Source organism: Phyllobates terribilis, unplaced genomic scaffold (genome assembly GCF_046119375.1).
Source record: "Phyllobates terribilis strain yellow unplaced genomic scaffold, ASM4611937v1 Scaffold_4__5_contigs__length_816908805, whole genome shotgun sequence".
In the NCBI taxonomy this organism is placed as follows: domain Eukaryota; kingdom Metazoa; phylum Chordata; class Amphibia; order Anura; family Dendrobatidae; genus Phyllobates; species Phyllobates terribilis.
Window position 1 is genome coordinate 685,393,936 of NW_027362764.1, and position 25,379 is coordinate 685,419,314.

At 42.3% G+C, this 25,379-nt stretch overlaps 5 pseudogenes; all 5 read left to right on the forward strand.

The window, feature by feature from the left end:
* The first annotated feature begins 8,407 nt into the window (after positions 1-8,407).
* On the forward strand, positions 8,408-8,527 carry LOC141267991 (5S ribosomal RNA; annotated as a pseudogene).
* Positions 8,528-9,471: 944 nt separating this feature from the next.
* LOC141269393 (5S ribosomal RNA) lies at positions 9,472-9,590 on the forward strand (annotated as a pseudogene).
* A 621-nt stretch (positions 9,591-10,211) lies between these two features.
* On the forward strand, positions 10,212-10,331 carry LOC141269573 (5S ribosomal RNA; annotated as a pseudogene).
* A 939-nt stretch (positions 10,332-11,270) lies between these two features.
* LOC141269351 (5S ribosomal RNA) lies at positions 11,271-11,379 on the forward strand (annotated as a pseudogene).
* Positions 11,380-17,725: 6,346 nt separating this feature from the next.
* Positions 17,726-17,844, forward strand: LOC141269236 (5S ribosomal RNA; annotated as a pseudogene).
* The last annotated feature ends 7,535 nt before the right edge of the window (positions 17,845-25,379 follow it).

Consider the following 25,379-nt stretch of genomic DNA (forward strand, 5'->3'; position numbering starts at 1 on the left):
CTGTCACCTTCACTCTGACATTCACAGATCTGTTCAACTCAAACATTCCACATATGAAGTTTTATATATATATATATATATATTTAACCCAAAATTGTTGTATCCCAATTTATTAATGCGCATTGCCATATCAATTGAATATCTTTATATTTATATACTGGATTTTGGCTGTTGGAGCTGAAAAGAGGATATCGGTAAACCAGAGGAGGAGTCCTGAGGAGATAATTTGCATATTCCCACTGCATTTTGGGGTAAGTGAAGAGTCTCCGCGAGCTCAAAGAACACTGGATTTTGGCTGTTGGAGCTGAAAAGAGGACATCGGTAAACCAGGGGAGGAGTCCTGAGGAGATAATTTGCATATTCCCTCTGCATTTTGGGGTAAGTGAAGAGTCTTCGCGAGCTCAAAGAACACTGGATTTTGGCTGTTGGAGCTGAAAAGAGGACATCGGTAAACCAGGGGAGGAGTCCTGAGGAGATAATTTGCATATTCCCACTGCATTTTGGGGTAAGTGAAGAGTCTCCGCGAGCTCAAAGAACACTGGATTTTGGCTGTTGGAGCTGAAAAGAGGACATTGGTAAACCAGGGGAGGAGTCCTGAGGAGATAATTTGCATATTCCCACTGCATTTTGGGGTAAGTGAAGAGTCTCCGCGAGCTCAAAGAACACTGGATTTTGGCTGTTGGAGCTGAAAAGAGGACATCGGTAAACCAGGGGAGGAGTCCTGAGGAGACAATTTGAATATTCCCACTGCATTTTGGGGTAAGTGAAGAGTCTCCGCGAGCTCAAAGAACACTGGATTTTGGCTGTTGGAGCTGAAAAGAGGACATCGGTAAACCAGGGGAGGAGTCCTGAGGAGATAATTTGCATATTCCCACTGTATTTTGGGGTAAGTGAAGAGTCTCCGTGAGCTCAAAGAACACTGGATTTTGGCTGTTGGAGCTGAAAAGAGGACATCGGTAAACCAGGGGAGGAGTCCTGAGGAGATAATTTGCATATTCCCACTGCATTTTGGGGTAAGTGAAGAGTCTCCGCGAGCTCAAAGAACACTGGATTTTGGCTGTTGGAGCTGAAAAGAGGACATCGGTAAAGCTTTTTTTTTAAGCTTTTTTCACTGTTTTCAGAACATTAACAATAAGAACATGGAAGAGTCCAGGAGCCATTTGGTGAGCTGCATATCCTGCTACATGTTCACAGACTTGCCAGTGGAAAAGCCAAACTTCACATGCCAGAAATGCAAGCTTGTGTCCCTGTTGGAGGAAAAGTTGCGAAATCTAGAAGAGAGGTTAACTACCTTGAAAATCATTAAGGAAGGTGAAGAGTTCTTAGACAGAGCAGAATTATCTCTTCATGATTCAGAAAGAGAAGAAATTCGAACTGCACCTGATGAAACAGAGGAATGGAAGCATGTGACCCACAGAAGCAGGAGGATCGAGAGGCAGTCAGCACCCATACTGCTCAGGAACCAGTACCAGGCTCTCACGCAGGAGAACCATGAAGAAATACAGCAAAATAAGACTTTGCCAGCAATGAATAACCTTGTAAGCCCTCAGAATCCTCCTGGATGGAAAAAGAAGAATGTTGTGAAGAAAAAATGGAGAGTGGTGGTCATGGGGGAATCCCTGTTAAGAGGAACAGAGGCCGCTATCTGCAGACCAGACATAACCTCAAGAGAAATGTGCTGTCTTCCAGGAGCAAAAATTAAAGATGTGTCTGACAGGATATCAAGATTCTTCAGACCTACAGATCACTACCCATTCCTGCTACTACATGTGGGGACAAATGACACCGCAAGAAAGGACCTGGAAACCATCTGCAGTGACTTTGAAGACTTAGGCAAGAAAGTGAAAGAATTGGGAGCGCAGGTGGTCTTCTCATCCATCCTCCCAGTGGATGGCCATGGAACAATGAGGTGGAATAAGATTCTACAGGTGAACAACTGGCTACGTCGATGGTGCCGTCAACAAGGATTTGGATTTCTGGATCACGGAATGAATTACCTATACGATGGACTACTTGCTAGAGATGGGGTGCACCTTACGAAGACTGGAAAACATGTATTTGGAAGTCGCCTTGCTACACTCATCAGAAGAGCTTTAAACTAGAACAATGTGGGAAGGGAAGCAAAAGGCCAGAAAAAGCCATACAGCTGACAAATACTATTGAGATCTCTGCTACTGGAAGTGGAAAGGAAGAACAAAGACAAAACAATTTAAATAATAAAAATATGGGAGGAAGAGAAACCAATCACAAACTAAAATGTTTTTATACAAATGCACAAAGCATGGGCAACAAACAAGGAGAATTGGAACTACTAACGCAGGAAAAGGAATATGATGTCATTGGAATCACTGAAACTTGGTGGGACGATACACATGATTGGAATAAAAGGCTAAAAGGATACAACTTATTTGCAAGAAACAGACTTGATAAACGAGGAGGAGGTGTTGCATTGTATGTTAGAAAAGCGTATATCTGCACAGAGATTGAAGCCTCAGAGACTGGGAGTTCTGTGGAAACTGTTTGGGTAAGAATACAAGGAGAGAACAACGGAAAGGACACCATTGTAGGCATTTACTACAGGTCACCTGGGCAAGCTGAAGATATGGATGAACTCTTTATGTATCAAATGACCAAGTTCTCCAAAAAATATGACGTAGTGGTCATGGGAGATTTCAACTATCCAGACATTTGTTGGGAATCTCTGTCAAGTAAAACTAACAGGTCAAGCAAATTCTTATCCTCTCTTGCTGACAACTTTATCTTCCAAAAGGTAGGGGAGAAAACAAGTGGATCTGCTACTTTGGATCTAATCCTTATAAACAGGGAGGAAATGGTTGAGGAGGTAAAGGTGGCTGGGACCCTAGGAGGCAGCGATCATGCTATTATAGAATTTTGGATAACTAGAGGAGGAAGACATGTGAAGACTCAAACTTCAAGGTTAGATTTTAGAAAGGCAGATTTTAAGAGACTCAGAAAGAGAATAGGAGGGATCCAATGGCTGGATGTCGTTAAGGACAAAAATGTCCAGGAAGGATGGGAAATTTTTAAAAATGAGATTCTCAAAGCACAATCGTTAACAATCCCGAAAAGTAGGAAGAATGGGAAGCATTTAAGGAAACCAGGATGGATGAACACAGAACTTAAACACATGCTAAAAAGAAAGAAAGAAATGTTTATTAAATTGAAAGAGGGAGGCATATCTAAAGAAGATTATAATGCAGTCTGCAGATCCAGTAGGGCACGTATCAGGTTAGCTAAAGCTGACAATGAATTAAGGCTTGCAAGAGATGTCAAAAGCAATAAAAAAGGATTTTGGGGGTATGTCAAAAGTAAAAGAAAAGTCAAAGATGCTATAGGATTTTTACAGGATGAAAATGGAGAAATGGTAAGAGAGGATGTTGAGAAGGCCGAACGTTTTAATTCTTATTTTGCATCTGTTTTCTCTCAGAAAGAAAATGTAACATCAACTGATCTCCACTGTCCTTTTAAAGGAATAGAGGAATCCAAGTTATCTGTAAACAGAAAGATTGTGAGGGAATATTTAGCTAACATAAATGAGTTCAAGTCTCCAGGTCCAGATGAATTACACCCCAGAGTACTGAAGGAGATCGTAGAAGAAATTTTAGAACCACTCTCCATAATCTTTGAAAATTCTTGGAGAACAGGAGAAGTCCCAGAAGACTGGAGAAGAGCAAATGTTGTTCCTATCTTCAAAAAGGGGAAGAAGGTGGACCCAGGGAACTATAGGCCGGTGAGTCTGACTTCTATACCAGGAAAGATCTTTGAACAAATTATTAAACAACATGTATGTAAGTACATGGATAAGAATGAAGTGATTAACCAGAGTCAGCATGGGTTTGTAACTAACAAGTCATGTCAGACTAACTTAATTTCCTTCTGTGACAGAATCACTGACTGGGTGGATCAGGGAAATGCTGAAGATACAGTATATCTTGACTTCAGCAAAGCATATGACAAAGTATCTCACACCATCCTTATTGAAAAAATGACCAAGTATGCAATGGACCAGGCAACTGCTAGGTGGATTCATAACTGGCTTAGTGATCGGACTCAAAGGGTGGTTGTAAATGGCTTCACATCCAGCTGGATGAATGTCTCAAGTGGGGTACCACAGGGCTCCGTCCTGGGACCTGTATTGTTCAACATCTTTATCAATGATTTAGATGAAGGAATTGAGGGTAAACTGATTAAATTTGCTGATGACACAAAGCTAGGAGGGATAGCTAATACTAGAGAAGAGAGAGAGAGGATTCAAAAAGACCTAAATAAACTGGAGCAGTGGGCAGCAACCAACAGAATGGTTTTTAACAGGGAAAAATGCAAAGTACTACATCTGGGCAATAAAAAATGAAAAAAGCATATACAGAATGGGAGGAATAGAGCTAAGCAACAGTACATGTGAAAAAGACTTAGGTATACTAATAGATCATAGACTGAACATGAGTCAACAGTGTGATGCAGCAGCAAAAAAGGCAAATACAATTCTGGGATGTATTAACAGAAGCATACAGTCTAGATCACGTGAAGTCATTATCGGTCTTTACTCCTCTTTGGTCAGACCTCATCTGGAATACTGTGTATAGTTTTGGGCACCACATTTTAAAAAAGACATAGACAAACTGGAGCAAGTTCAGAGAAGAGCGACCAGAATGGTGACTGGTCAGCAAACCATGTCCTATGAGGAAAGGTTGCAGGATTTGGGAATGTTTAGCTTGCAAAAAAGAAGACTGAGAGGAGACTTAATAGCTGTCTACAAATATGTCAAGGGCTGTCACATTGTAGAAGGATCATCTTTATTCTCGTTTGCACAAGGAAAGACTAGAAGCAATGGGATGAAACTAAATGGGAGGAGACACAGATTAGATATTAGAAAAAACTTTTTGACAGTTAGGGTGATTAATGAGTGGAACAGGCTGCCACGAGAGGTGGTGAGTTCCCCTTCAATGGACGTCTTCAAACAGAGGCTGGACAGACATCTGTCTGAGATGATCTAGTGAATCCTGCTTTGAGCAGGGGGTTGGACCAGATGACCCAGGAGGTCCCTTCCAACTCTACCATTCTATGATTCTATGATTCTATTTCTTTGAATATTCCCCAAGTACATATTATATAATATGAGAGTAAGTCACTGGAATTTCAGACACTTGAAAAAACTCTTGTCTTAGATTCTTTTATCACTGGCTGCCCGGTCTTAAGTTACATCAGTTGAAAATAGAATGAAAGGGATCCTATACTATTAGCTCAAAGTTCAAAGGCCACAGCTGTCACACGTCATGCTGTAAAGCTACTTTAATTTGCACGAACACTTCATGCACAGAAAATATTAGCAACACAAAAGAATTAATAAGTATTACATATATATTATAGTTCAACTAGATATATTGTTATTATTTTAAAATGTTATACACATAAAATCATGCAATTTTTTCACTTCCTGTGTGAATAAAGAAATAAATCCATTTTAGAGTTCTTTGATCAAATCCTGCTTTGGAATGAAAACTCTAAGGAAATATAAGAAAATAAAATTAAATATCAAATTCATACAGGAACAGAATTATTTAAATATCTTACACATATATTGGTTGGTTCTAATATAATTCAAAATATTGCTACTTAAATTTATATATATGAAGTTCTAATTTATTAATTAATATATATATATATTTATATATATTTTATAAACGTATATATAAATACAATTATACGCAATCTCTACTTAGACAAGTATATATATATATATATATATATATATATATGAACTATTAGAAACTATGTAACTACAATTTTACTGTATAAGATTATAAATAAATATTGCGACATTGTATTACATTTTGATACAACATTATAATTACAGTTTTTCCTTAGCCACTCCCTAAACCAAATCTTCTGTCTCTCTCAAATATCTCCAGGAACGCCCAATTTAGGAAAGACATTTTTCTATCCTTCAAAACCTCAGAGAACTGCCTGTTCTTCTGTCCACATTCCATGACGTCACTGTGAGTTGGTCGTCTCACCTGTCTCTGTCCATCAGTTTCAGCCATTTTCCTTTTTAGAGAATCACAGTTCTGACTGAGAATTAACTCATTCTGTGGAGAGATGGATCTTTGCACTGGCTGATATGGCTTATAACATATTTGAAATCTTCTGCGTATTTGATAGAGTTCACTATGGGGATGATTCAGTCTAGGAGAGTTTGATATTGGCTTTTGGTAAGATTTTACCTTTCCTGGTTTTATAAATTTAGCTTGATTTATTTTCTTTTCACGATTCTCATGTTTTCTAACAAAATCCAGCATCTGCGCACATTCAAATAATGAATTTTTTTGTGATGCCATAACTTGGGAAACTGAATTTAGGAATTTGAATTTTTGTACAAAAGTTGTTATCATATGTTGTACTTTTCCATTTTTGATGAGAGCTTTGTACAACCGTTCAAATATGGACATGAATGTATATGTACATTCCTTCCTACCAATCCTTAGTTTCTGCAGATCTTCTATGTTGGGAAAATCCTTTGTGACACAATAAATCAAATATCTTAATCTGTCCGAATCATTTTCCCATCCATTAGGAGAGTCATTTTCACAGGGCATTAAATGTAAACGTCTGGACAATGTCACAGGAATCCATATTTTAAATAATTTATTCCTCTCCTCATTGGATAAATCAAACTTATCAGAGAAGCTCTCAAATGTCTCTGAATTTCTACAGGCATGGATTTTGACATCATATTTTGGCATGATTTTGTATAATTTCAGCAAATTTTTCCTCATTTTAATTTGGAGTTGAGCCTGGGTAATTCCAGAATTCTCTGATATTTTTAGTGGCTCTTGTACGTCCGTTCCTCCTACGTCACTCACGTCTCCTCCCACATCACCTAGTATGTCGGTTTCTCGTATGTCAGTCATGTCTCCTCCCATGTCAGGTTTCTGTATGTCAGTCTCTTGGTCAGACCCAAGGTCACCTTCAGTTACAGACACGTGTCTTACTTCTTGTTCATTTTCGACATTACAGTCAGAATCAGTATCACCGTCTGACACTTCTACACTATTTTCCTGCTAAGAAATCTCTAACACAAGACTATGAAAAAAATCTACCAAATGTAGAATATTTCTCAATTTCTGTTTGTCTCTATTTACCAATTTAGAAGTTAACTGTAAATTCTGCAATTCACATTCTTTGTATAAACTGAGCCACAAAACTACTATGTCATCTCCTACATTAACTTTGAAATTAATATTACTTTGTTTAGCAAAAGAAGAAATTATATCCATATTTTGCTTACCTTAAGATTCCTTGGCTTCTCTTTATCAGCACGTCCTGTCTTCAGTTTGTCTGATTCTTTTCCTGTGTGATTCTGTTCCTTGTTAGTACCTCTGCTTCCTGTCTTTCCTCAGTCTGTAGGTCCTTTCTGCTTCTCGTGACAAACTAGTGAATTTACTGACACGTGAACAACAGCTGTTCAGCTCGTCAGGACTCCCCCCTTGTTCACGGAAGAAATTCACTTACAAGACCTTTTAAGGAAGCCAGCAAAAAAATTGAAGAGAAGGGAAAGCACAAAAGGACCTGGTCTTGCTGAGCACTGGAAAGGGCAGCCTGCAGCAAGACTTTAAAGTAGAAAAGCAGCAATTGAGAGGCTTGTCTCTGCCTATGCCCACACCACCCTGAACAAGCCCAATGTCATCTGATCTCGGAAGCTAAGCAGGGTTGGGCGTGGTTAGTACTTGGATGGTAGACTGTCTGGGATTACCAGGTCCTGTAGGCTTTTGCGTTTTCCTTCCTTCCACCAGCAGGGGGCACTCTCTTCTATGCCTTTTTTCCATTCCCTTTCACAAGTGCACACGTTCATTCTCTTTTCTTTTTTTCATTTGCTTTCTCTCTTGCGCTATTTCATCTCTGCAAAATACCAGCATCCTTCTGATCACCGTGGGCCTCCAGCATTGTTGCTTATTTACTTTTAATACTAGGCTCCTTTTCACCAGGACCAGCGTCTCCCGGGTGGCTGCAGGCAACCACCGGTAACCCCAAGCAGAAGACCTTTGCAGGCAACACGACCCTCCCCCCTGAAGAGCAGCTCAAAGTCACTGGCAACCATCTCACCCTCTTCCTTCATTCACCCCTGGACGTCTCGCTCCGCCCCCAAGTTACGGGTCCAGCTTGCTCTTTCTGTCACATTACCGCGATGAAGGGTTTAGCCTGCAGGAGACCCTGCGCCGAGACATTTTTGAAGACACCTGATGCGGCGGGTGAATCACTGCTAAACAAACCACACCTGTAGGGACGGCACAGCCTTTGCATGGACCCTTCGGAGCCCGCCCCGTCACGGCCAGATTGCTCGCCACAAAGCGATCCTGAGAAAGGCTGGCCGGGCGATGAATCAAGCAGCGTCTACTGGCGATACCACCTTGGATACGCCTGATCTCGTCTGATCTCGGAAGCAAAGCAGGGCTGGGCTTGGACAGTACTTGGATGGGAGACCTCCTGGGAACACCGGTTGCTGTAGACCATTTTGATGACGTTTTGCCCTACTGCCCAGCTCGGCTAGCATGGAACGGCGCCTTGCCGGACACCGACCTTAAGTAACTTAGATGATGGAAGCCCCAAGGCCTCTGAGCCAGTTGGCAGATAAGTACACTACCCCTCCGCCTTCACGCAGGGCTGACACCGAGCTTCTTGAAACGGCTAAGAGTGCTTATCGACTCCGCAGCTTGCCGTGTGGAAATGATGGCGTTAAAAGCACCCGGGGCCGTGAAGGGGCCAGGCTTTCAGCAGGTGCCCAGGGAAGGTTTTGGATGCCGGCCGTCTAGCGAGGTCCAGCAGAAGTAACATGTTTCTCTGCAAAGAAGCTTGTGTAACCAAGCCAGACGGCTGACAAAGAGCTAACCTCAGTGCAAGGAAGGCAAGGAAGGTGCGGAAGGAATTGGGGATGGGGGGGGTGATTCCTGCTAGGGCCCTGAAATCATAAAACAGGCAGGAGAGTCTGATGCATGGTGACGGAGAGGTTGTAGGGGCAGATAGGGGGTGTTGTCACGTGCGAGCACGTGTGCATGCTGGCTTGTGTGTGAGAGTGCGCTTCCTAGGTGTGGCGCGCTGCAGACAGTCAAAGGGATTGTTCCCTTTCATTAAAAGTTAATCCCCGCCTGCAGGCTATTAGAAAGCAACTAACCGCTCTCTACTCACCCTACCCGGGTCTACCGGTGAGTCTCGCTTCTGCTCCCGGCCTGTGGCATTGGCCGTGAAGCTGACGTTCCGTCGACAGCGCTGCAGCCGATCAGTGAGCTCAGCGGCTCTGAGTGGGGCGTTGTGTCTACAAGACCTTTTAAGGAAGCTAGCAAAAAAATTGAAGAGAAGGGAAAGCACAAAAGGACCTGGTCTTGCTGAGCACTGGAAAGGGCAGCCGGCAGCCAGACTTCAAAGTAGAAAAGCAGCAAGAGAGAGAGGCTTGTCTCTGCCTTTGGCCACACCACCCTGATCATGCCCAATCTTGTCTGATCTTGGAAACTAAGCAGAGTCAGGCTTGGTTAGTACTTGGATGGGAGACTGCCTGGGAATGCCAGGTGCTGTAGGCTTTTGCTTTTTCCTTCCTTCCACCAGCAGGGGGCACTCTCTTCTATGCCTTTTTTCCATTCAATATCACAAGTGCACACATTCATTCTCTTTTCTTTTTTTCATTTGCTTTCTCTCTTGCGCTATTTCATCTCTGCAAAATACCAACATCCTTCTGATCAACGTGGGCCTCCAGCATTGTTGCTTCTCTACTTTTAATACTAGGCTCCTTTTCACCAGGACCAGCGTCTCCCGCGTGGCTGGAGGCAACCACCGGTATCCCCAAGCAGAAGACCTTTGCAGGCAACACGACCCTCCCCCCTGAAGAGCAGCTCAAAGTCACTGGCAACCATCTCACCCTCTTCCTTCATTCACCCCTGGACGTCTCGCTCCGCCCCCAAGTTACGGGTCCAGCTTGCTCTTTCTGTCACATTACCGTGATGAAGGGTTTTGCCTGCAGGAGACCCTGCGCCGAGACATTTTTGAAGACACCTGATGCGGCGGGTGAATCACTGCTAAACAAACCACACCTGTAGGGACGGCACAGACTTTGCATGGACCCTTCGGAGCCCGCACTGTCACGGCCAGATTGCTCGCCACCAAGCGATCCTGAGAAAGGCTGGCCGGGCGATGGATCAAGCAGCGTCTACTGGCCATACCAGCTTGGATACGCCCGATCTTGTCTGATCTCGGAAGCAAAGAAGGGCTGGGCTCAGACAGTACTTGGATGGGAGACCTCCTGGGAACACCGGGTGCTGTAGACCATTTTGATAACATTTTGCCCTACTGCCCAGCTCGGCTAGCATGGAACGGCGCCTTGCCAGACACCGACCTTAAGTAACTTAGATGATGAAAGCCCCAAGGCCTCTGAGCCAGTTGGCAGCTAAGTACGCTACTCCGCCGCCTTCACGCAGGCCTGACGCCGAGCTCCTTGCCACGGCTAGGAGTGCTTATTGACTCCGCAGCTCGCCGTGTGGAAATGATGGCGTTAAAAGCACCCTGGGCCGTGAAGGGGCCAGGCTTTCAGCAGGTGCCCAGGGAAGGTTTTGGATGCCGGCCGCCTAGCGAGGGCCAGCAGAAGTAACATGTATCTCTGCAAAGAAGCTTGTGTAACCAAGCCAGACGGCTGACAAAGAGCTAACCTCAGTGCAAGGAAGGCAAGGAAGGTGCGGAATGAATTGGGGAGGGGGGGGTGATTCCTGCTAGGGCCCTGAAATCATAAAACAGGCAGGAGAGTCTGATGCATGGTGACGGAGAGGTTGTAGGGGCAGATAGGGGGTGTTGTCACGTGCGAGCACGTGTGCATGCTGGCATGTGTGAGAGTGCGCTTCCTAGGTGTGGCGCGCTGCAGACAGTCAAAGGGATTGTTCCCTTTCATTAAAAGTTAATCCCCGGCTGCAGCCTATTAGAAAGCAACTAACCGCGCTCTACTCACCCTACCCGGGTCTACCGGTGAGTCTCGCCTCTGCTCCCGGCCTGTGGCATTGGCCGTGAAGCTGACGTTCCGTCGACAGCGCTGCAGCCGATCAGTGAGCTCAGCGGCTCTGAGTGGGGCGTTGTGTCTACCAGACCTTTTAAGGAAGCCAGCAAGAAAATTGAAGAGAAGGGAAAGCACAAAAGGACCTGGTCTTGCTGAGCACTGGAAAGGGCAGCCGGCAGCCAGACGTCACAGTAGAAAAGCAGCAAGTGAGAGGCTTGTCTCTGATTACGGCCACACCACCCTGAACACATCTGATCTCGGAAGCTAAGCAGGGTTGGGCCTGGTTAGTACTTGGATGGGAGACCGCCTGGGAATACCAGGTGCTTTAGGCTTTTGCTTTTTCATTCCTTCCACCAGCAGGGGGCACTCTCTTCTATGCCTTTTTTCCATTCCCTTTCACAAGTGCACACATTCATTCTCTTTTCTTTTTTTCATTTGCTTTCTCTCTTGCGCTATTTCATCTCTGCAAAATACCAGCATCCTTCTGATCACCGTGGGCCTCCAGCATTGTTGCTTCTTTACTTTTAATACTAGGCTCCTTTTCACCAGGACCAGCATCTCCCGCGTGGCTGGAGGCAACCACCGGTAACCCCAAGCAGAAGACCTTTGCAGGCAACACGACCCTCCCCCCTGAAGAGCAGCTCAAAGTGACTGGCAACCATCTCACCCTCTTCCTTCATTCACCCCTGGACGTCTCGCTCCGCCCCCAAGTTACGGGTCCAGCTTGCTCTTTCTGTCACATTACCGCGATGAAGGGTTTAGCCTGCAGGAGACCCTGCGCCGAGACATTTTTGAAGACACCTGATGTGGCGGGTGAATCACTGCTAAACAAACCACACCTGTAGGGACCGCACAGCCTTTGCATGGACCCTTCGGAGCCCGCCCCGTCACGGCCAGATTGCTCGCCACCAAGCGTGTTACAACTCTCCTGTTAGGTTTTTTTTAGTTTGCTGGTCACATGACCATTTTGCCTATTTAATCCGGCTCCGCCCTCCTGGCTTTGCTGGACTTCATTTGTATTTACTACTGTTGAGCTAGCTTGTTGCTCTGTTGCCGTTCTCTGTTAGTTTTGCTAGGTCTTCTGACCCCTATGCCTTTTTGTTGTGTGTTTGTCTTTGACTGCTACTATTTCTGCTAGGAGGTGTCCAACTTTTCCCAGTCCCTAGATCTTGTAGGGATCCCTCCCTCACATCTATAGGTCTGCGTTCAGACTAGCCGAGGACTTTAGCGGGTCTGATCGCAGGATCAGGTTCCCCGTTACATCGTAGGGATCTAGTTTAGTTCTATTGTAGGGATAGATCTCCTTTCTTTCCTTAGTCTCTGTAGCAGATCATAACAGTAATTCCAGCCATAAAAAAAAAAAAAAAAAAAATTTCTCTAAGGAAAGACCTCCACTTTTCCATCATGGTTTCGGTGCAAGATTTGGCTCAACACTTGCAGGGACTCTCTCTGGAGGTGATCAAGCTCCAACAACACGTGAGTAGCTGTTCTGGAGCGCATTTTGTGGAACCTAAGGTACGTCTGCCTGATCTATTTTTTGGCGAACAACAAGATTTTTTTTCTTTTAAAAATGCTTGTCTATTATATTTTCGTTTGAGACCCGGATCCTCTGGTGATGAATCACAGCGCATAGGGATCATAATGTCACTTTTGCGCAAAGCAAAGATCCTCACGGATGGGCCTTCTCTCTCCAACCTAGTGATCCGTGCTTTAGATCAGTGGATAGTTTTTTTTCTGCTTTGGGTTTGTTGTACGATGATCCTGATTGTGTCTCATCTGCTGAGTCTGAATTAAGACGTTTGAGGCAGGGATCAGGTAATGTGGAAAAATATTGTTCTCACTTCCGTCGGTGGTGTGCCCAGGTGGGGTGGAACGATTCTGCTTTGAAAAGCTTGTTTCTTGCAGGGCTATGTGAAAGGGTAAAGGATTTACTGATTGCTTATCCCATACCTGGAAACTTGCAGGAGGCAATGCAATTAGCTATACGGGTGGACAGGAGACTGCGTGAAAGGGTTAATGAGAGCAAATCCTCTGCTATGTCAGCTTCGAGTCCTGAGAGGTTCTGTGCTGACAATGGAGAGCCGATGGAAATTGGGGCGATGGCACCCCGCTCTCAGGAAAAAGACCGCCGACTTTCTGAAGGCTTGTGTTTCTATTGCGGAAATTCTGGTCATTTTATTAAGAGCTGTGTGCTTCGTAAGAAGAAAGAAAAAAAAATGGTCAGTCATGCTCGTATTGCCTGTTTAAATTCTAAGGGAGTATTCCTATCTGCCACTACTGCTGCTCAGGATGAATTAATTGAATTTCGGGTATTTGTGGATTGTGGATCTACTCTGAATGTGATTGAGGGGGGATTCTTGGAAAAACTTAGATTAGAACCTAAAACTTTGTCGTCCCCTATTGCTGTGGTTTCTGTCGATGGCTCTCCCTTGAAGAGTGTTACTCACAAGGTCTGTGAATTTCCCCTCACTATTAATGGTATTCATCAAGAGAATTTGGATTTGGTGGTATTGGATAATTTGCCTTCTCCAGTAATATTGGGGTTACCCTGGTTAAAATTGCACAATCCTGTACTGGATTGGTCTACCAATGAAATTAAGTCCTGGAGCCCTAAGTGTTATGACAAATGTTGTAATGGGCACATTGCTGCTGTGGATATAGGGGAATTGCCTGTACCTATTCAGGATTTTTGGAGAGTTTTTTCTGAGGAGGAGTCGCAGGTTTTGCCTCCCCATAGAGACTATGATTGTACCATTGAATTTGTCCCTGGCGCGACTCTTCCTAAGAGTCGTTTATTTAATCTTACTATTCCTGAAAGAAAGGCTTTGGAAGAATACATACAGACAAGCTTGGCCGCCGGTCACATTAGGCCTTCCAAGTCTCCTGTGGCTGTTGGATTTTTTTTTGTAAAAAAAAAAAGATGGCGGTTTACGTCCTTGTCTGGACTTTCGTGAGATTAATAATATTACTGTATGCAATCCTTACCCACTGCCATTGATTCCTGATTTATTTAACCAGTTAGTGGGGGCCAAGTGGTTCTCTAAAATTGATCTCCGGCAGGCATACAATTTGTTGCGCATGAAGGAGGGTGATGAATGGAAGACTGCTTTTAACACTCCTGTGGGTCATTTTGAGAATCTGGTTATGCCTTTTGGTCTCACCAATGCTCCATCATTTTTTCAGAATCTTATTAATGATATCCTTAGACCTTTAATCGGCAAAAATGTGGTTGTGTATTTGGATGACATTTTGATTTATTCGCCGGATCTGGAGTCTCATTGGCGGAGCGTACGTGAGGTATTACAGTTATTAATGGACAATTCGCTTTTTGCTAAGCTGGAGAAATGTGAGTTCGCTGTACAGAGAATTAGTTTTTTGGGCTACATTATCTCCAGTGAAGGTTTTGAGATGGACCCGGTTAAAGTTCAAGCTGAGCAGGAATGGCCTAGCCCTATTGGTTTGAAATCGATACAGAGGTTTTTGGGTTTCGCCAATTATTACAGAAAATTCATAAAAAAGTTTTCTATTATTGTCAAACCGCTGACCGATCTCACCAGGAAAGGTGCTAATGCGGTTCAGTGGACTTCTGAGGCCATTGAAGCTTTTGTGTTTCTAAAGGAGAGGTTCACCTCTGCTCCCATCCTTATGCAGCCTGATGTGACTAAGCCGTTTTTGGTTGAGGTTGATGCTTCTTCGGTGGGGGTTGGTGCGGTGTTGTCTCAGGAAAACAAGGATGGAGTACATCCCTGTGCCTTTTTTTCAAAAAAATTTTCCGAGACTGAACTTAATTACGATATTGATAATCGGGAATTGCTGGCGATTAAACTCGCATTTGAACACTGGCGTAATCTCTTGGAAGGTGCTGAATTTCCCATTCAGGTTTTCACTGATCATAAAAATCTGATCTATCTTGATGCTGCCAAGCGCTTGAATGCCCGTCAGGCTAGGTGGGCACTTTTTTTCTCGCGGTTTAATTTTTCCGTTACTTACATCCCGGGTACCAAGAATGTTAAAGCGGATGCTTTGTCACGCAGCTTTTCTCCCATGGTCGGTGTTGAGGAGGAAGAGGAGACCATTTTACAAGAAGGTGTTGTGATTGCTGCTTTGGACTCCATTTTGGAGGATGAGATTCTTAAAGCACAGGAGAATGCCCCATCTAACACTCCCCATGGGAGGTTGTTTGTGCCTAGGACCTTTAGGAGAGATTTGTTTGTTGAGTGTCATGAGTCTCGGTTGGCAGGAATTTCTGAGACCAAGAGACTTGTGGGTCGCAGTTTTTGGTGGCCTGGATGGCAGAAGGAAGTCATTAAGTGGGTGCGCCAATGTACTGTGTGTGCAAGATCCAAGTCTTCGCATGCTCCTGCTGCGGGGTTGCTTTGCCCTCTGGAGGTTCCTAGTGCACCTTGGACACATCTGGCTATGGACTTTATTACTGACCTTCCTCCCTCTGAAGGTTTCACGGTCATCTGGGTGGTCGTGGACCGTTTTAGCAAGATGTGTCACTTGGTTCCCTTCATCAAACTGCCTTGCGCTAAGACACTCGCTAAGGCCTTTGTCAAGGAGATTGTCAGACTACATGGTGTTCCTACTGACATTATTTCTGATAGGGGACCTCAGTTCGTGGCTCATTTTTGGCGTGCCTTTTGTGACAGGTTGGGAGTTCATTTGTCGTTTTCATCCGGATATCATCCTGAGTCTAATGGCCAGACAGAAAGGAAGAACCAGGATGTTGAGCAGTTCTTGCGTTGTTTTTGGGCAGACAATCAAGAGGGGTGGTCTGAGTTTCTGCCACTTGCTGAATTTGCTCTTAACAACCATACATCCTCTTCTGCTGGGTGTTCGCCTTTTTTTTGTTGTTCTGGGAGACATCCGTCTTTTGGGTCATTTTCCAAATTGGTTTCGGCTGTGCCTGAGGAGGAGAGTTTTTCCGGTGATTTGGAGAGACTTTGGACGGATGTGCGTGGTAATCTTCAGGAGGCTAACAAAAAATCTAAGAGGTACTTTGATAGGAAACGGCAAGAGGTTTTGTTTGCGGTTGGTGACATGGTTTGGTTGTCCTCTAAGAATCTGCAATTGAGGATTCCTTCTAAAAAATTGGGTCCCAAGTTCGTAGGGCCCTTTAAGGTACTTCAGATAGTTAACCAATCTGCTGTTAGGCTGGAGGTTCCTACGTCCTGGAGGATTAATCCGGTGTTTCATGTTTCTCTGTTGAAAAAAGCTGATGTGTCGGATGGTGACGCCTCTGCCACTGTTCCTCCGGTGGTGGAGGACGGGGAATATGAAATTTCCCGCATCCTAAATTCTAGACGGTAGAGGGAGTTTGCAGTATCTCGTCGCTTGGAAGGGTTTCGGACCTGAGGATAACTCATGGGTGAGAGCGGATTATGTTTCTGCCCCCAGACTTGTCCGAGCGTTTCACAGGAGGTTTCCTGGTAAGCCTGGGCCTAGGGGATCCAGAGGATCCTCTTAGAAGAGGGGGTACTGTTACAACTCTCCTGTTAGGTTTTTTTTAGTTTGCTGGTCACATGACCATTTTGCCTATTTAATCCGGCTCCGCCCTCCTGACTTTGCTGGACTTCATTTGTATTTACTACTGTTGAGCTAGCTTGTTGCTCTGTTGCCGTTCTCTGTTAGTTTTGCTAGGTCTTCTGACCCCTATGCCTTTTTGTTGTGTGTTTGTCTTTGACTGCTACTATTTCTGCTAGGAGGTGTCCAACTTTTCCCAGTCCCTAGATCTTGTAGGGATCCCTCCCTCACATCTATAGGTCTGCGTTCAGACTAGCCGAGGACTTTAGCGGGTCTGATCGCAGGATCAGGTTCCCCGTTACATCGTAGGGATCTAGCTTAGTTCTATTGTAGGGATAGATCTCCTTTCTTTCCTTAGTCTCTGTAGCAGATCATAACAAAGCGATCCTGAGAAAGGCTGGCAGGGCGATGGATCGAGCAGCGTCTACTGGCCATACCACCTTGGATATGCCCGATCTCGTCAGATCTTGGAAACAAAGCAGGGCTGTACTTGGATGGGAGACCTCCTGGGAACACCAGGTGCTGTAGGCTTTTGCTTTTTCCTTCCTTCCACCAGCAGGGGGCACTCTCTTCTATGCCTTTTTTCCATTCCCTTTCACAAGTGCACACATTCATTCTCTTTTCTTTTTTTCATTTGCTTTCTCTCTTGTGCTATTTCATCTCTGCAAAATACCAGCATCCTTCTGATCACCGTGGGCCTCCAGCATTGTTGCTTCTTTACTTTTAATACTAGGCTCCTTTTCACCAGGACCAGCGTCTCCCAAGTGGCTGGAGGCAACCACCGGTAACCCCAAGCAGAAGACCTTTGCAGGCAACACGACCCTCCCCCCTGAAGAGCAGCTCAAAGTCACTGGCAACCATCTCACCCTCTTCCTTCATTCACCCCTGGACGTCTCGCTCCGCCCCCAGGTTACGGATCCAGCTTGCTCTTTCTGTCAAATTACCGCGATGAAGGGTTTAGCCTGCAGGAGACCCTGCGCCGAGACATTTTTGAAGACACCTGATGTGGCCGGTGAATCACTGCTAAACAAACCACACCTGTAGGGACGGCACAGCCTTTGCATGGACCCTTCGGAGCCCGCCCCGTCACGGCCAGATTGCTCGCCACCAAGCGATCCTGAGAAAGGCTGGCCGGGCGATGGATCGAGCAGCGTCTACTGGCCATACCACCTTGGATACGCCCGATCTCGTCTGATCTCGGAAACAAAGCAGGGCTGGGCTCTGACAGTACTTGGATGGGAGACCTCCTGGAAACACAGGTGCTGTAGACCATTTTGATGACGTTTTGCCCTACTGCCCAGCTCGGCTAGCATGGAACGGCGCCTTGCCGGACACCGACCTTAAGTAACTTAGATGATGGAAGCACCAAGGCCTCTGAGCCAGTTAGCAGCTAAGTACGCTACCCCGCCGCCTTCACGCAGGCCTGACACCGTGCTCCTTGCTACGGCTAGGAGTGCTTATTGACTCCGCAGCTCGCTGTGTGGAAATGATGGCGTTAAAAGCACCCGGGGCCGTGAAGGGGCCAGGCTTTCAGCAGGTGCCTAAGTAAAGTTTTGGATGCCGGCCGCCTAGCGAGGGCCAGCTGAAGTAACATTTTTCTCTGCAAAGAAGCTTGTGTAACCAAGCCAGATGGCTGACAAAGAGCTAACCTCAGTGCAAGAAAGGCAAGGAAGGAATTGGGGAGGGGGAGGGGTGATTCCTGCTAGGGCCCTGAAATCAGAAAACAGGCAGGAGAGTCTGACGCATGGTGACGGAGAGGTTGTAGGGGCAGATAGGGGGTGTTGTGACGTGCGAGCACGTGTGCATGCTGGCTTGTGTGTGAGAGTGCGCTTCCTAGGTGTGGCGCGCTGCAGACAGTCAAAGGGATTGTTCCCTTTCATTAAAAGTTAATCCCCGGCTGCAGGCTATTAGAAAGCAACTAACTGTGCTCTACTCACCCTACCCGGGTCTACCGGTGAGTCTCGCCTCTGCTCCCGGCCTGTGGCATTGGCCGTGAAGCCGACGTTCCGTCGACAGTGCTGCAGCCGATCAGTGAGCTCAGCGGCTCTGAGTGGGGCCTTCTGTCTGCAAGACCTTTTAAGGAAGCCAGCAAAAAAATTGAAGAGAAGGGAAAGCACAAAAGGACCTGGACTTCTTGAGCACTGGAAAGGGCAGTCGGCAGCCAGAGTTCAAAGTAGAAAAGCAGCAAGTGAGAGGCTCAACTTTGCCTATGGCCACACCACCCTGAACACGCCCGGTCTCATCTGATCTTGGAAGCTAAGCAGAGTCAGGCCTGGTTAGTACTTGGATGGGGGACTGTAAAATAATACTTTTCCTGTTTTATTTTTTTCTACTGAGGACTTCTCAAAGTATCAATATCACGATATTCTTATAAAAAAATGTATCTATTTATTCTTGGATTGTCCATTAAAAAGAATCAGATTGCAGCAGGTACATACAATAATTAGTTATAAAGTAATTGTCCATTTGTCCATAATTAGCTTAATTGTTGAGATTCACCCATCTTTCCTTGGATCCTGGCTGGTAAATCATGTCTTTGTCCAGCATGTGTCCAGGCCTACATGTCATCTGCTTCTCAGCATGAAGATTCTGTGTCTTGTGGGGTGGGCAGAGCAAGAGAGCCCCCCCTTTCTGTACCATGGGCTTTTATAGCCAGTCGTATGGACACCTGTTCTACATATGGTAGTGAACCAAAAATACACACACAAATAGCGCATGTCAACTAGACACGATGGCTGAGGCATAGAACTCAGAAAAATGATTATCGATTAACATTCCAAATGAATTTCCATAATTAACCATTTAACTTTTCCCCCTTTTTTGAGAATAAAAGGACTTTAACTGAAAAATCTCAAAAGAAGATACATTCATCAATCATTTTTTCTTTCCTTCTTCCTTGGCAATATCATTAAACTTCCATAATAATAATAATAGTAATAATAGTATCAATATCGGATTATTGTTATATAATGATGTGAATTCATGTTATGGCAAGCGTGACTAATATTCATTTAATATGTATAATTATACTTCCCTATATCTAAATTGAAGCAATCGCGGGTTCAATCGTCATCATCTGATGTCATCGGGTCGTCGTCTCGTCTTCTTCTTGGTTCTTTTATAACACAGTCTTTAGATGAAAACTCCTTTGAAATAAATTACAGCATGTAGATATTGTACAGTCCATAATTGTGTTCATTATTGTTCAGTCCATAAACTGTACTCTTTATTAGAAAGATCATGTGTGTCAGTTGATAAGAAAACAAAGTCCATGGATTAAATGTAGCTTTAATATCTGTGCAGTGTCACCTGGACTTACGCTGGATCGTCTTTGGAATCTTCCGTGTGACCGCACTGGTCTCGTGTCACTTTTGGAACAGATGTGACGTCTTTGGTCAGTAAAGCAAGGGTTAACTTGACACTTTCCTGCTTTATATAGCACCATAACCAGTACTCAGTCCTTTATATACAGGACACATATGCCAGGTATTACCTGTTCACCAGCTTTCATTGAAGCGTTGCAGGTGATAAGAAACCACTGGAACGTGATGAAACTTGAACACAACACAGTACATATAGGATCATCGTCCTCTGCCGTCCTGGTGATCAGTGGTGTGAATTGTATTGTATGTAATGGACACAGTCTATTATAACACTCAGCATTCACACCTGTTACCTTCTGAGACGTCCGGATATCAGTTGCTTCTTCTTGTAACTTTTGAGAATCTCTTTGATTTTAATTGCGATGTCTTGATTGAAGTCTTCATTCCCTAATCTGATACCAAATCTGGCAGTTTTTCCTAACCTATAATATCACAGCGTACCATAGCAATCAGTAATATCCATCTAATTATTATCAAAATATTAAAATAAATTATGTTTGGAATAATAAACAATAATAGATAATAATTCATTATCAATCAAGTTCTCCATATGATAGAACATTTTTATGTCATAGGTGTAATTACCTTTTCCAACCCATAGGTGTCAGTGTATTTTGAAAAAACAAGTTTTTATATCTTTATTAAACCAATAATATCAAAGAATGTATACTCCTGAACCAAAATGAATAAATATATGAATGTATGAATGAATGAATGAATGAATAAATGAATGAATGAATTGTTGTGTTTACTCAGAAAATGTAAACATTTTTTTCCTTAGCAATATATATTTAATGAAGCAATACTCTTGTATTAGACATTACTTTATTAAATATTAATGTGTTTTCTCAATTGAGATATTGAACTCAAATAAAATCAAATGAGAATTAAAAAATGAAAAAATAGAAAAATAAGAAATATAAAGTAAGAATAAAATTTTAAAAATGAAAAATAAAATTAAGAGTAAAAATAAGAATAAAAATAAAAATAAGGCCTTTAAATTTTAATGACAAATGCAGAGTAATTATATTCTCCATAAAAAATACCCTTATATCTCCATTATCTGGATGATTTCATATTTGTCATAACCTTGTACCACCAAAAAATATTAAATTATGCAACTTTGCATGTAATACCCTTCTTAATTATACCATAGTACCTTATTATTATTTCTTCTTTATTAAAATGTAAGGAAAATAAGTATTGATCAAAAGTGATTATGTAATCAGGATCAAAAACACATTTTCCCCCTTAATACCAAAAATATTATTTTATAAAATTTATGTATATATCAGAACCAAATTAAAAATAATTATTCTTCTAGAAATATTGTGCATAAATTTCATATCGATGAGTAGCATAGATTTGACTAAAGAGAGGTGTGTACCTATTTAGGTAACCATTAAAAATAATATTATAGTTATTCAAGAATATTATCATGTGGAAAATTATTCTAAATATAAATTTGCTTTGTAAACCATTTTGATGTGTGGTTGCCCTTATCCACTATTAGTTAAATCAAGAAATAATAATTATTAAAGAAATATAGAAATATATATATGTAGATAATACCTAATTATGTATTATAATTTCCTCAGAATTAAATATATTTTTGTACCTTCACATAAAGAAACTTTTTTTTTTTTTCAAACATACAAACATACGAGGCCTCTGTCACATCAATCACACTTAGCAGCTGCTGATTTACTCATCTGTCACCTTCACTCTGACATTCACAGATCTGTTCAACTCAAACATTCCACATATGAAGTTTTAGATATATATATATACATATTTAACCCAAAATTGTTGTATCCCAATTTATTAATGCGCATTGCCATATCAATTGAATATCTTTATATTTCTTTGAATATTCCCCAAGTACATATTATATAATATGAGAGTAAGTCACTGGAATTTCAGACACTTGAAAAAACTCTTGTCTTAGATTCTTTTTTCACTGGCTGCCCGGTCTTAAGTTACATCAGTTGAAAATAGAATGAATGGGATCCTATACTATTAGCTCAAAGTTCAAAGGCCGCAGCTGTCACACGTCATGCTGTAAATCTACTTTAATTTGCACGAACACTTCATGCACAGAAAATATTAGCAACACAAAAGAATTAATAAGTATTACATATATATTATAGTTCAACTAGATATATTGTTATTATTTTAAAATGTTATACACATAAAATCATGCAATTTTTCACTTCCTGTGTGAATAAAGAAATAAATCCATTTTAGAGTTCTTTGATCAAATCCTGCTTTGGAATGAAAACTCTAAGGAAATATAAGAAAATAAAATTAAATATCAAATTCATACAGAAACAGAATTATTTAAATATCTTATACATATATTGGTTGCTTCTAATGTAATTCAAAATATTGCTACTTAAATTTATATATATGAAGTTCTAATTTATTAATTAATATATATATATATTTTATAAACGTATATATAAATACAATTATACGCAATCTCTACTTAGACAAGTGTATATATATATATATATATATATATATATATATATATGAACTATTAGAAACTATGTAACTACAATTTTACTGTATAAGATTATAAATAAATATTGAGACATTGTATTACATTTTGATACAACATTATAATTACAGTTTTTCCTTAGCCACTCCCTAAACCAAATCTACTGTCTCTCTCAAATATCTCCAGGAACGCCCTATTTAGGAAAGACATTTTTCTATCCTTCAAAACCTCAGAGAACTGCCTGTTCTTCTGTCCACATTCCATGACGTCACTGTGAGTTGGTCGTCTCACCTGTCTCTGTCCATCAGTTTCAGCCATTTTCCTTTTTAGAGAATCACAGTTCTGACTGAGAATTAACTCATTCTGTGGAGAGATGGATCTTCGCACTGGCTGATATGGCTTATAACATATATGAAATCTTCTGTGTATTTGATAGAGTTCACTATGGGGATGACTCAGTCCAGGAGAGTTTGATATTGGCTTTTGGTAAGATTTTACCTTTCCTGGTTTTATAAATTTAGCTTGATTTATTTTCTTTTCACGATTCTCATGTTTTCTAACAAAATCCAGCATCTGCGCACATTCAAATAATGAATTTTTTTGTTATGCCATAACTTGGGAAACTGAATTTAGGAATTTGAATTTTTGTACAAAAGTTGTTATCATATGTTGTGCTTTTCCATTTTTGATGAGAGCTTTGTACAACCGTTCAAATATGGACATGAATGTATATGTACATTCCTTCCTACCAATCTTTAGTTTCTGCAGATCTTCTATGTTGGGAAAATCCTTTGTGACACAATAAATCAAATATCTTAATCTGTCCGAATCATTTTCCCATCCATTAGGATAGTCATTTTCACAGGGCATTAAATGTAAACGTCTGGACAATGTCACAGGAATCCATATTTTAAATAATTGATTCCTCTCCTCATTGGATAAATCAAACTTATCAGAGAAGCTCTCAAATGTCTCTGAATTTCTACAGGCATGGATTTTGACATCATATTTTGGCATGATTTTGTATAATTTCAGCAAATTTTTCCTCATTTTAATTTGGAGTTGAGCCTGGGTAATTCCAGAATTCTCTGATATTTTTAGTGGCTCTTGTACGTCCGTTCCTCCTACGTCACTCACGTCTCCTCCCACATCACGTAGTATATCGGTTTATCGTATGTCAGTCATGTCTCCTCCCATGTCAGGTTTCTGTATGTCCGTCTCTTGGTCAGACCCAAGGTCACCTTCAGTTACAGACACGTGTCTTACTTCTTGTTCATTTTCCACATTACAGTCAGAATCAGTATCACCATCTGACACTTCTACACTATTTTCCTGCTTAGAAATCTCTAACACAAGACTATGAAAAAAATCTACCAAATGTAGAATATTTCTCAATTTCTGTTTGTCTATATTTACCAATTTAGAAGTTAACTGTAAATTCTGGAATTCACATTCTTTGTATAAACTGAGCCACAAAACTTCTTTGTCATTTCCTACATTAACTTTGAAATTAATATTACTTTGTTTAGCAAAAGAGGAAATTATATCCATATTTTGCTTACCTTAAGATTCCTTGGCTTCTCTTTATCAGCACGTCCTGTCTTCAGTTCGTCTGATTCTTTTCCTGTATGATTCTGTTCCTTGTTAGTACCTCTGCTTCCTGTCTTTCCTCAGTCTGTAGGTCCTTTCTGCTTCTCGTGACAAACTAGTGAATTTACTGACACGTGAACAACAGCTGTTCAGCTCGTCAAGACTCCCCCCTTGTTCACGGAAGAAATTCACTTACTTAATTTAAAAAACAAAAAAACAGGACTGGCTGGCTCACCATTGTAAAATAATACTCTTCCTGTATTATTTTTTTCTACTGAGGACTTCTCAAAGTATCAATATCACGATATTCTTATAAAAAATGTATCTATTTATTCTTGGATTGTCCATTAAAAAGAATCAGATTGCAGCAGGTACATACAATAATTAGTTATAAAGTAATTGTCCATTTGTCCATAATTAGCTTAATTGTTGAGATTCACCCATCTTTCCTTGGATCCTGGCTGGTAAATCATGTCTTTGTCCAGCATGTGTCCAGGCCTACGTGTCATCTGCTTCTCAGCATGAAGATTTTGTGTCTTGTGGGGTGGGCAGAGCAAGAGAGCCCCCCCTTTCTGTACCATGGGCTTTTATAGCCAGTCGTATGGACACCTGTTCTACATATGGTAGTGAACCAAAAATACACACACAAATAGCACATGTCAACTAGACACGATGGCTGAGGCATAGAACTCAGAAAAATGATTATCGATTAACATTCCAAATGAATTTCCATAATTAACCATTTAACAGAGACCGCCTGGGAATGCCAGGTGCTGTAGGCTTTTGCTTTTTCCTTCCTTCCACCAGCAGGGGGCACTCTCTTCTATGCCTTTTTTCCATTCCCTTTCACAAGTGCACACATTCATTCTCTTTTCTTTTTTTCATTTGCTTTCTGTCTTGCGCTATTTCATCTCTGCAAAATACCAGCATCCTTCTGATCACCGTGGGCCTCCAGCATTATTGCTTCTTTACTTTTAATACTAGGCTCCTTTTCACCAGGACCAGCGTCTCCCGCGTGGCTGGAGGCAACCACCGGTAACCCCAAGCAGAAGACTTTTGCAGGCAACACGACCCTCCCCCCTGAAGAGCAGCTCAAAGTCACTGGCAACCATCTCACCCTCTTCCTTCATTCACCCCTGGACGTCTCGCTCCGTCCCCAAGTTATGCGTCCAGCTTGCTCTTTCTGTCACATTACCGCGATGAAGGGTTTAGCCTGCAGGAGACCCTGCGCCGAGACATTTTTGAAGACACCTGATGCGGCGGGTGAATCACTGCTAAACAAACCACACCTGTAGGGACGGCACAGCCTTTGCATGGACCCTTCGAAGCC